This window comes from Metopolophium dirhodum, chromosome 1 (assembly GCF_019925205.1).
Source record: "Metopolophium dirhodum isolate CAU chromosome 1, ASM1992520v1, whole genome shotgun sequence".
Taxonomy (NCBI): domain Eukaryota; kingdom Metazoa; phylum Arthropoda; class Insecta; order Hemiptera; family Aphididae; genus Metopolophium; species Metopolophium dirhodum.
The window spans coordinates 40,026,129-40,034,904 of NC_083560.1; the positions used below are offsets into that span (position 1 = coordinate 40,026,129).

Sequence of the window (8,776 nt, forward strand, 5' to 3'; positions counted from 1 at the left end):
AAAAATTGCAAAATAAAATATTTCTGTCTGTTTTAAATATGTTTGGATATTCATTTACGTACCGGGAAGCATTATTTACTTAAGCATTATATAAAAATAAAAGTCGCACGTTAGATTTTTTTAAACAAAATATTCCGTACACTTCACACTACGCACGATAAAGACCATACTAAAACTAAATTCTGTGTTACCCAATACGTATTGTACAGTATCTAATGTGGACGTGTTTAGGAAATAATAAATTTACCATTAGAAAATCCAATACTTGTCGTCATTCGTCGGCCGTTGATAACGATGATGTCGATTGACATATGAACTTATCGATGTATAAAGTGTTATTTATAAATTATAATCCACAGTAGGTATCTTTACAGACGTAAATTCTATGAATTGTAGAATATGCAACATTTATGCAACTATCAATAAATATGCATTTTCATTCAAATATGCAAAAAAAAAATTGAACCATAGAATCTACACATTACGAAACGTCGACATTTATAATCAAAATTATTCTAGGTGAATTGTAGAAGAACTTGCATTTGCATATAAATCCGGGCTCTAATTATAAGTATGCCCCGATGTCTTCAATGGATGTAGAACGAAGTTTTTCTCGATTCAAGAATATCTTTACTGAAAACCGACTTGCATTTTTATTTGAAAATATATCCAAGTCTTTAGTAGTCAACTATAACACTTCAGGTAACTTAGAAATGTTATAAAAATATACTAAATTTATTTAAATTGATTTTCGTTCATGACTTTTTTTTTTAGATGAGTGAATGTTCAAAATGCAACACTATACAAAATACAGTTGAATTATTTCAACTACATACATATTTTTGTTCCATATTAATTATTTAATGAGCTATATACTTTTTTAAACTAAAAAATTTTAATTAACATGCATTTTCATTCATATTTTTTTGCATATTTTAATGAAAATTAGTGCATAAATGCATGCATATTTCGTACATTTTAAGTGCATAATATAATCCCGGGCTCTAGTAATAACCTAAAAAAGAAATAAATACATAATAAGAACATGCATAACATTTTACTTACAATTTTGATACATCAGCCATGATAAAGGTTTCATCTTGTTGTTATCTTGAGTCTTATGATTAATCACTCTTGCATACCACATACTGGACTGTATTAACCCATCTGTATACCTGTAAAATCAAAATAATTATAAATACACTACTTTCAAATTTTAAAAAAATTAGCAACATCCTCTAGGCATTTTCTGAGACATTCTTCATTCATATAAATAAGTTATTATCAAACAAAAATTAAAATTATGTAATAGAAATAGGTATAGAATGTTACTTACAATCTTGATACACCTCCCGTGATTTAGATTTCTTTAGGTTATTATCTGAAGTTTTATGATGTTTTGCCATTGCATGCCACATATTTTACTGCACAAATCCTCCACTATACCTGGAAAGTCAAAATAATTATAAATACACAACAATCAAATTTTTGAAAAAAATAGCAACTTTTTCTAGGGATATTCTAGAAAATAACAAATTCTTATGAACAATTTACTACCAACCATAAATTAATTATTAAATAGAAATAAGTATAGAATGTTACTTATAATCTTGATATACCTGCCATGATGTAGATTTCATCAAGTTATTATCTGGAGTTTAATGATTTTTCGCCTTTCCATACAGCTTACTGGACTGTACTAACCCATCTGTATACCTGTAAAATCAAAATAATTAAAAATACACTACTTTTTAAACTTTTAAAAAATTAGTAACATACTCTACGCATTTTCTGAGACATTCACCAATCACCATTCATATAAATAAGTTATTACCAAACAAAATTAAAATTATAAAATATAAATAAGTATAGAATTTTACTTACAATATTGATACACCTCCCGTGATTTAGATTTCTTCAGATTATTATCTGAAGTTTTATGATTTTTTGCCTTTACATACAGCTTACTGGACTGTACTAACCCATCTCTATACCTGTAAAATCAAAATAACAATAAATACACAACATTCAAACTTTTAAAAAAATTAGCAACTTTCTCTAGGCATATTCTGATACATTTCCTATTCATATAAATATGTAATAATCAGGGCCCAGATTTATATGCATTTCCTTATTATTTTTTAACAGTCCAAAAAGTAGCTGGATAAGCTACAAATTTAAATCTTAAACTAATGTTGGTATGTTGCATTTTTTTGCATATTTGGACCATTTTTATTTTTTATGCATATTTTAGCTTTTTTTTAAAATATAATGCATATGCTAATACCTAACACTGTGTCCTACATATTAATTTATTCAAATTATGGAATACTAAAAACAGCCGTTACGAAAGAAAAGCAAGATCTTCCGTTAAATGATTCTATTAAAATTGTTGAAAATATTAAAAATAAATTTAAAGTGGTATCTTGTACAAAAGATGTTGAAATATAAATAAATTTAAAAATGTCGTTGAAAAAAAAGACAGATTTCGGCAGTTATCAAAAAAATCCAAAATTATAACTGAAGAAAACACTTCAATGAACAATATACCGGAAACTATTCATGCAGTCACTTTGTATATTATAAGTAGGGCCCGGATTTATATGCAATAAAAATCTATAAAATATGCAGATTCATATCATGAATATGCAAAAAATATGCAAAATGAAATTTTTTACAAATTAACAATATATTATGTATAAAAATTGTTTATCAATAAAAATGAAAAAAATTAATGACATTGTGTAAGTATAAAAGTGTTATAAATTAATTAAAGTATTACTATTTTCTATTTATATTAAATTATTATTTATTAATTATTATTATTGGACGAGTACCAGCATGAAGTAACAAATATGGATTTCAAATTTTCGAATTGAAAACTCCTACGATTATCTCGAAGCATACTTTTGTACTTGGAAAAACTTCTTTCCACGTCACAAGATACAATTGGTGCATATTTAAAACTTGATAAATCTTCAACTGACAGTTTCTCGTCTTCACCACATTCAGTTACCTCGCTGTTGATTATATCATCGATTTTTTTCAATGTAGAATATCCACAATTTTTTGACAACACATTTGTACATTTAGATCTAGCGAAATCTATTCCTGGCCCTCCTTCTTCAAATTTAATTTGTGGAGGTTTTGGAGGTAAACTCAAATTGAGATACATTTCTTTGAAAGTATATACACGTGAAGGTGCTTTTAAAAATATCTTTTTAGTATTTGAAATTAATCGATCGACATTTTGATATTTTTCTCTTACAGCTTCAGCTACTCTGTGTAGTCAATGAGCCATGCACGTTACATGAATTAATTTAGGGTAAAATACTTTAAGAGCTTCGCCAGATTTAACCATGTACGGAGCAGCATCTGTTACATACAACAGTACTTTTTCATGAAATATTTTTTCTGGCCATAAAATGCTTATAGAGTCATTAAATAATTGGAAAATTGTTTGAAAATTTGCCTTTTGTAATTGCTCAACCGTTAAAACAATTGGTTTTGTACATTCTTCAGATGATAATTTCCCAATTATGACACTAGCAACATATCGTCCCTGTACATCAATTGTCTCATCGATGGAAACCCAAATTGGACTGTTCCCTATTTCAGTCCTAATTGTACATATAACTTCATCATAGCAAAAAGGTGAATAGTTCTTTTGGAGGGTAGATTCATCTGGTAATTTGAGTTTTAGATATTTTTCAAAAAACAATTTAAACTGTGGATTTTAATTGGAGTTTAAAAAGTAAAATATCGTTAGCCACCATAAAATTACATAAATCTTTGTTAAACTCATTTGTATTTTGATTAGTAGTTCTGACCTGATTAAATGTTTTTTTTATGAAAGGTTGAGTGGTCTTTTCTTCTTTGAATCTGTGATTCGATATATGTTTTGCAGTTTGTAAATGTTGTACTACTTGAAACTTTCTGTTACATGATACATTTACACAACAAAAATTGCAAAATAAAATATTTCTGTCTGTTTTAAATATGTTTGGATATTCATTTACGTACCGGGAAGCATTATTTACTTAAGCATTATATAAAAATAAAAGTCGCACGTTAGATTTTTTTAAACAAAATATTCCGTACACTTCACACTACGCACGATAAAGACCATACTAAAACTAAATTCTGTGTTACCCAATACGTATTGTACAGTATCTAATGTGGACGTGTTTAGGAAATAATAAATTTACCATTAGAAAATCCAATACTTGTCGTCATTCGTCGGCCGTTGATAACGATGATGTCGATTGACATATGAACTTATCGATGTATAAAGTGTTATTTATAAATTATAATCGACAGTAGGTATCTTTACAGACGTAAATTCTATGAATTGTAGAATATGCAACATTTATGCAACTATCAATAAATATGCATTTTCATTCAAATATGCAAAAAAAAAATTGAACCATAGAATCTACACATTACGAAACGTCGACATTTATAATCAAAATTATTCTAGGTGAATTGTAGAAGAACTTGCATTTGCATATAAATCCGGGCTCTAATTATAAGTATGCCCCGATGTCTTCAATGGATGTAGAACGAAGTTTTTCTCGATTCAAGAATATCTTTACTGAAAACCGACTTGCATTTTTATTTGAAAATATATCCAAGTCTTTAGTAGTCAACTATAACTCTTCAGGTAACTTAGAAATGTTATAAAAATATACTAAATTTATTTAAATTGATTTTTGTTCATGACTTTTTATTTTAGATGAGTGAATGTTCAAAATGCAACACTATACAAAATACAGTTGAATTATTTCAACTACATACATATTTTTGTTCCATATTAATTATTTAATGAACTATATACTTTTTTAAACTAAAAAATTTTAATTAACATGCATTTTCATTCATATTTTTTTGCATATTTTAATGAAAATTAGTGCATAAATGCATGCATATTTCGTACATTTTAAGTGCATAATATAATCCCGGGCTCTAGTAATAACCTAAAAAAGAAATAAATACATAATAAGAACATGCATAACATTTTACTTACAATTTTGATACATCAGCCATGATAAAGGTTTCATCTTGTTGTTATCTTGAGTCTTATGATTAATCACTCTTGCATACCACATACTGGACTGTATTAACCCATCTGTATACCTGTAAAATCAAAATAATTATAAATACACTACTTTCAAATTTTAAAAAAATTAGCAACATCCTCTAGGCATTTTCTGAGACATTCTTCATTCATATAAATAAGTTATTATCAAACAAAAATTAAAATTATGTAATAGAAATAGGTATAGAATGTTACTTACAATCTTGATACACCTCCCGTGATTTAGATTTCTTTAGGTTATTATCTGAAGTTTTATGATGTTTTGCCATTGCATGCCACATATTTTACTGCACAAATCCTCCACTATACCTGGAAAGTCAAAATAATTATAAATACACAACAATCAAATTTTTGAAAAAAATAGCAACTTTTTCTAGGGATATTCTAGAAAATAACAAATTCTTATGAACAATTTACTACCAACCATAAATTAATTATTAAATAGAAATAAGTATAGAATGTTACTTATAATCTTGATATACCTGCCATGATGTAGATTTCATCAAGTTATTATCTGGAGTTTAATGATTTTTCGCCTTTCCATACAGCTTACTGGACTGTACTAACCCATCTGTATACCTGTAAAATCAAAATAATTAAAAATACACTACTTTTTAAACTTTTAAAAAATTAGTAACATACTCTACGCATTTTCTGAGACATTCCCCATTCATATAAATAAGTTATTACCAAACAAAATTAAAATTATGTAATATAAATAAGTATAGAATTTTATTAACATACATTATTTGCATATTTTAATGAAAATTAGTGCATAAATGCATGCATATTTCGTACATTTCAAGTGCATAATATAATCCCGTGGTCTAGTAATAACCTAAAAAAGAAATATTTACAAAATAAGAATAAGCATAACATTTTACTTACAATTTTGATACTCCAGCTATGATAAAGGTTTCATCTTGTTGTTATCTTCAGTTTTATGTTTAATCACTCTTGCATAGGTACCACATACTGGACTGTATTAACCCATCTGTATGCCTGTAAAATCAAAATAACTATAAATACACTACTTTCAAACTTTTAAAAAATTAGCAACATCGTCTTAGGTATTTTCCAAGACATTCCTCACTCATATAAACAATTAACTACCAAAAAAAGTTGATTTTAAAATAGAAATAAGTTTAAAATGTTCCATACAATCATGATACACCTCTCGTGATTTTATTTCATCAGGTTATTATCTGGAGTTTTACGATGTTTCACCATTGCATACCACGTAATCGACTGCACAATCCTCCACTATGCCTGCAAAATCAAAATAATTCTAAATACAAAACTTTCAAACTTACAAAAAAATTAGCAACCTCCTATAGTTATATTCTGAGACATTCTTCATTTATATAAACAAGTTATAACCTAAAATAAAATAAATTACTAAATAGAAATAAGTATAGAATGTTGCTTACAATCTTGATACACCAACTATTATAAAGGTTTCATCTTGTCGTTATCTTGAGTCTTATGATCAATCACCCTTGCATACCACATACTGGACTGTACTAGCCCATCTCTATACCTGTAAAATCAAAATAATAATAGATACACTACATTAAAACTTTTAAAAAAATTATCAACCACCTCTAGTTATATTCTGAGACATACCTCATTCTGTATTCATATAAACATGTCATTACCAAACAAAAATGAATCATCAAATATGTAGAAATAAGTATACATTAATGTTACTTACAATCTTGATACCCCTGCTGTGGTTTAGATCTCATCGGGTCACTATCATGAGTTTAATGATTTTTCACCATTGCATACCGCATAATTGTGACAGTCAAATTAAACTAAAACATAAAAAAAATATTATCTCCTAACTCCGAATTCCGAACTCGACTTACCTCCAAGGTAGACGCCCAGTCCGACTGTTAGTGGCAAAAGAATTTTCGGTGTTTTTCGAAAAATTTGAAAAACCTGTAGAACTTCAGATATAAAAATAATCGCCTTTCCTTTTAATAACATGATAGGTAGGTATCGAGCGATACGCAAAAACGATAATGTACGAAAATGTTCACTGCCAAAACGAAAAAATTTGAACGCCGTTAAAATGTTTTAACATTAGTAATTATTATTTTCTGCGTTGGATTTCCGTTTGTCGTGCGCTGCAATCTATATTTTATCGCTGCTGCCGCGCATGGAATATCATTATTATTATTTGTTGTTGTTGTTGGCATCACCGCCGTTAGTCGTCACGCGTGAAAATAATAGGTCGGCGGCGATCGACGAAGGACGAACACGAACCGCTCAGACGTGAGTGTGACCGGTGGTAGCGACAGGCGACTGGCGATGCCGGATTGACAGTGAGCGGTGGGGCGGGGTCGGAGCAGTCGGAGCAGTCGAACGCCGATAACGAACAGCACGGCGGTGCAGCGTCAATACGGAACATTCCGAACATTGTAAAATATTTTTAACAACCATAACAATTATTTTATTATCATTATCATAACAATTATTATTATTATTATCGCGTGGCACCGGGACGCAGACCCGAACCGTAGTGCATGGCGCGCTCTGGCTCTTGTCCTAGTTGATTGTGGATGCCCGTACTGCCGGTACCGTTAGGTAGCGCCTCCTATAGTCGTTATGAATATTATGATATTATATTATAATACGTTCGTAGTGTTCATACGGCGCGCGTCGTCGTTGATCTTCGCGGGCGACGATGATTGATGATGACGAAAATTAATGATTGCCGATAAATAATATTATAATTTTAAAGGAAACTTCATGAAGTTGTTTTAGATTCTGAGCGGAGTGATGAATGTAGACACGCGGTAGCTTGTCAAGCTAAGTTCAAGCCAGTGTTCACTAAAGAAATGAGCTCGATATCGTTCGTGTTTTTTCCAAACGAACGCGTTCACGTTCACGTTCTTTTAAAAAACGAACGCGTTCATTGGGTCGTTCATTTAATTTTTTTTTTTTTATGAATCGTTAGCCTTCAGTCAATATAAAAATTAAAAACCCATAAACATAGGTATACGACTCAACCAAAAAATAAAAATACAATTATTAAATATTTAATTTATAAAGAATCTGAATTAATTTTGAATATCTGACACGTTATTTGAGTTGCATTTTAATAAGGATTTCCTATTGATAAAATTAAGCGAATACTAGGATACCTACATTATGATAAACCGACTAGGTTTATTACAAATTCGTGGAAATCATAATATTATTGTTGTTGTGTGTCTAGCCGGGGACACTGGAATTTCACGTATTTAGGTAATTTATATATTTTGCAATCAAACAAATATTATAAGAATTATAATGGGAAAAATAAAAATTTTATTATAACATAATTAATTAATATATTGTATACATATAATATTTTTTTAAATAGTAAATAAATTGAACGTTTTAAAAATCGATCAAATTCATTAAAAATATAAACGTCGTTCACGTTTTATTTGCAAAAAACGAGTGAAGTTCATGTATCGTTCACTATAGGTTGAACGTAATCGTGTGAACGTGCGTTCATGAACGACGTTCTTTCCGAGCACTGGTTCAAGCTGGCGAGACCGCACCATGTGTAATATTACACGAACCATTTAGAGCCACTTTTGACCCCCTCATAACTCAAAAACAATATCACATAAACACGTCAAATCTGGCTCATATATTGAGACTTGCGAGATACATATGTGC

The 8,776-nt window shown here is 29.3% G+C and overlaps 1 long non-coding RNA gene across 1 annotated transcript; it reads right to left on the bottom strand.

Annotated features, from left to right (window-relative positions):
- Positions 1-6,001: 6,001 nt before the first annotated feature.
- LOC132937464 (uncharacterized) lies at positions 6,002-7,364 on the bottom strand. The gene is made up of 5 exons (XR_009663678.1): positions 6,970-7,364; positions 6,813-6,915; positions 6,529-6,638; positions 6,260-6,367; positions 6,002-6,100 (listed from the first exon to the last, which is right to left on the bottom strand). It is a non-coding gene; the product is annotated as an uncharacterized LOC132937464 (long non-coding RNA).
- Between the last annotated feature and the right edge of the window lie 1,412 nt (positions 7,365-8,776).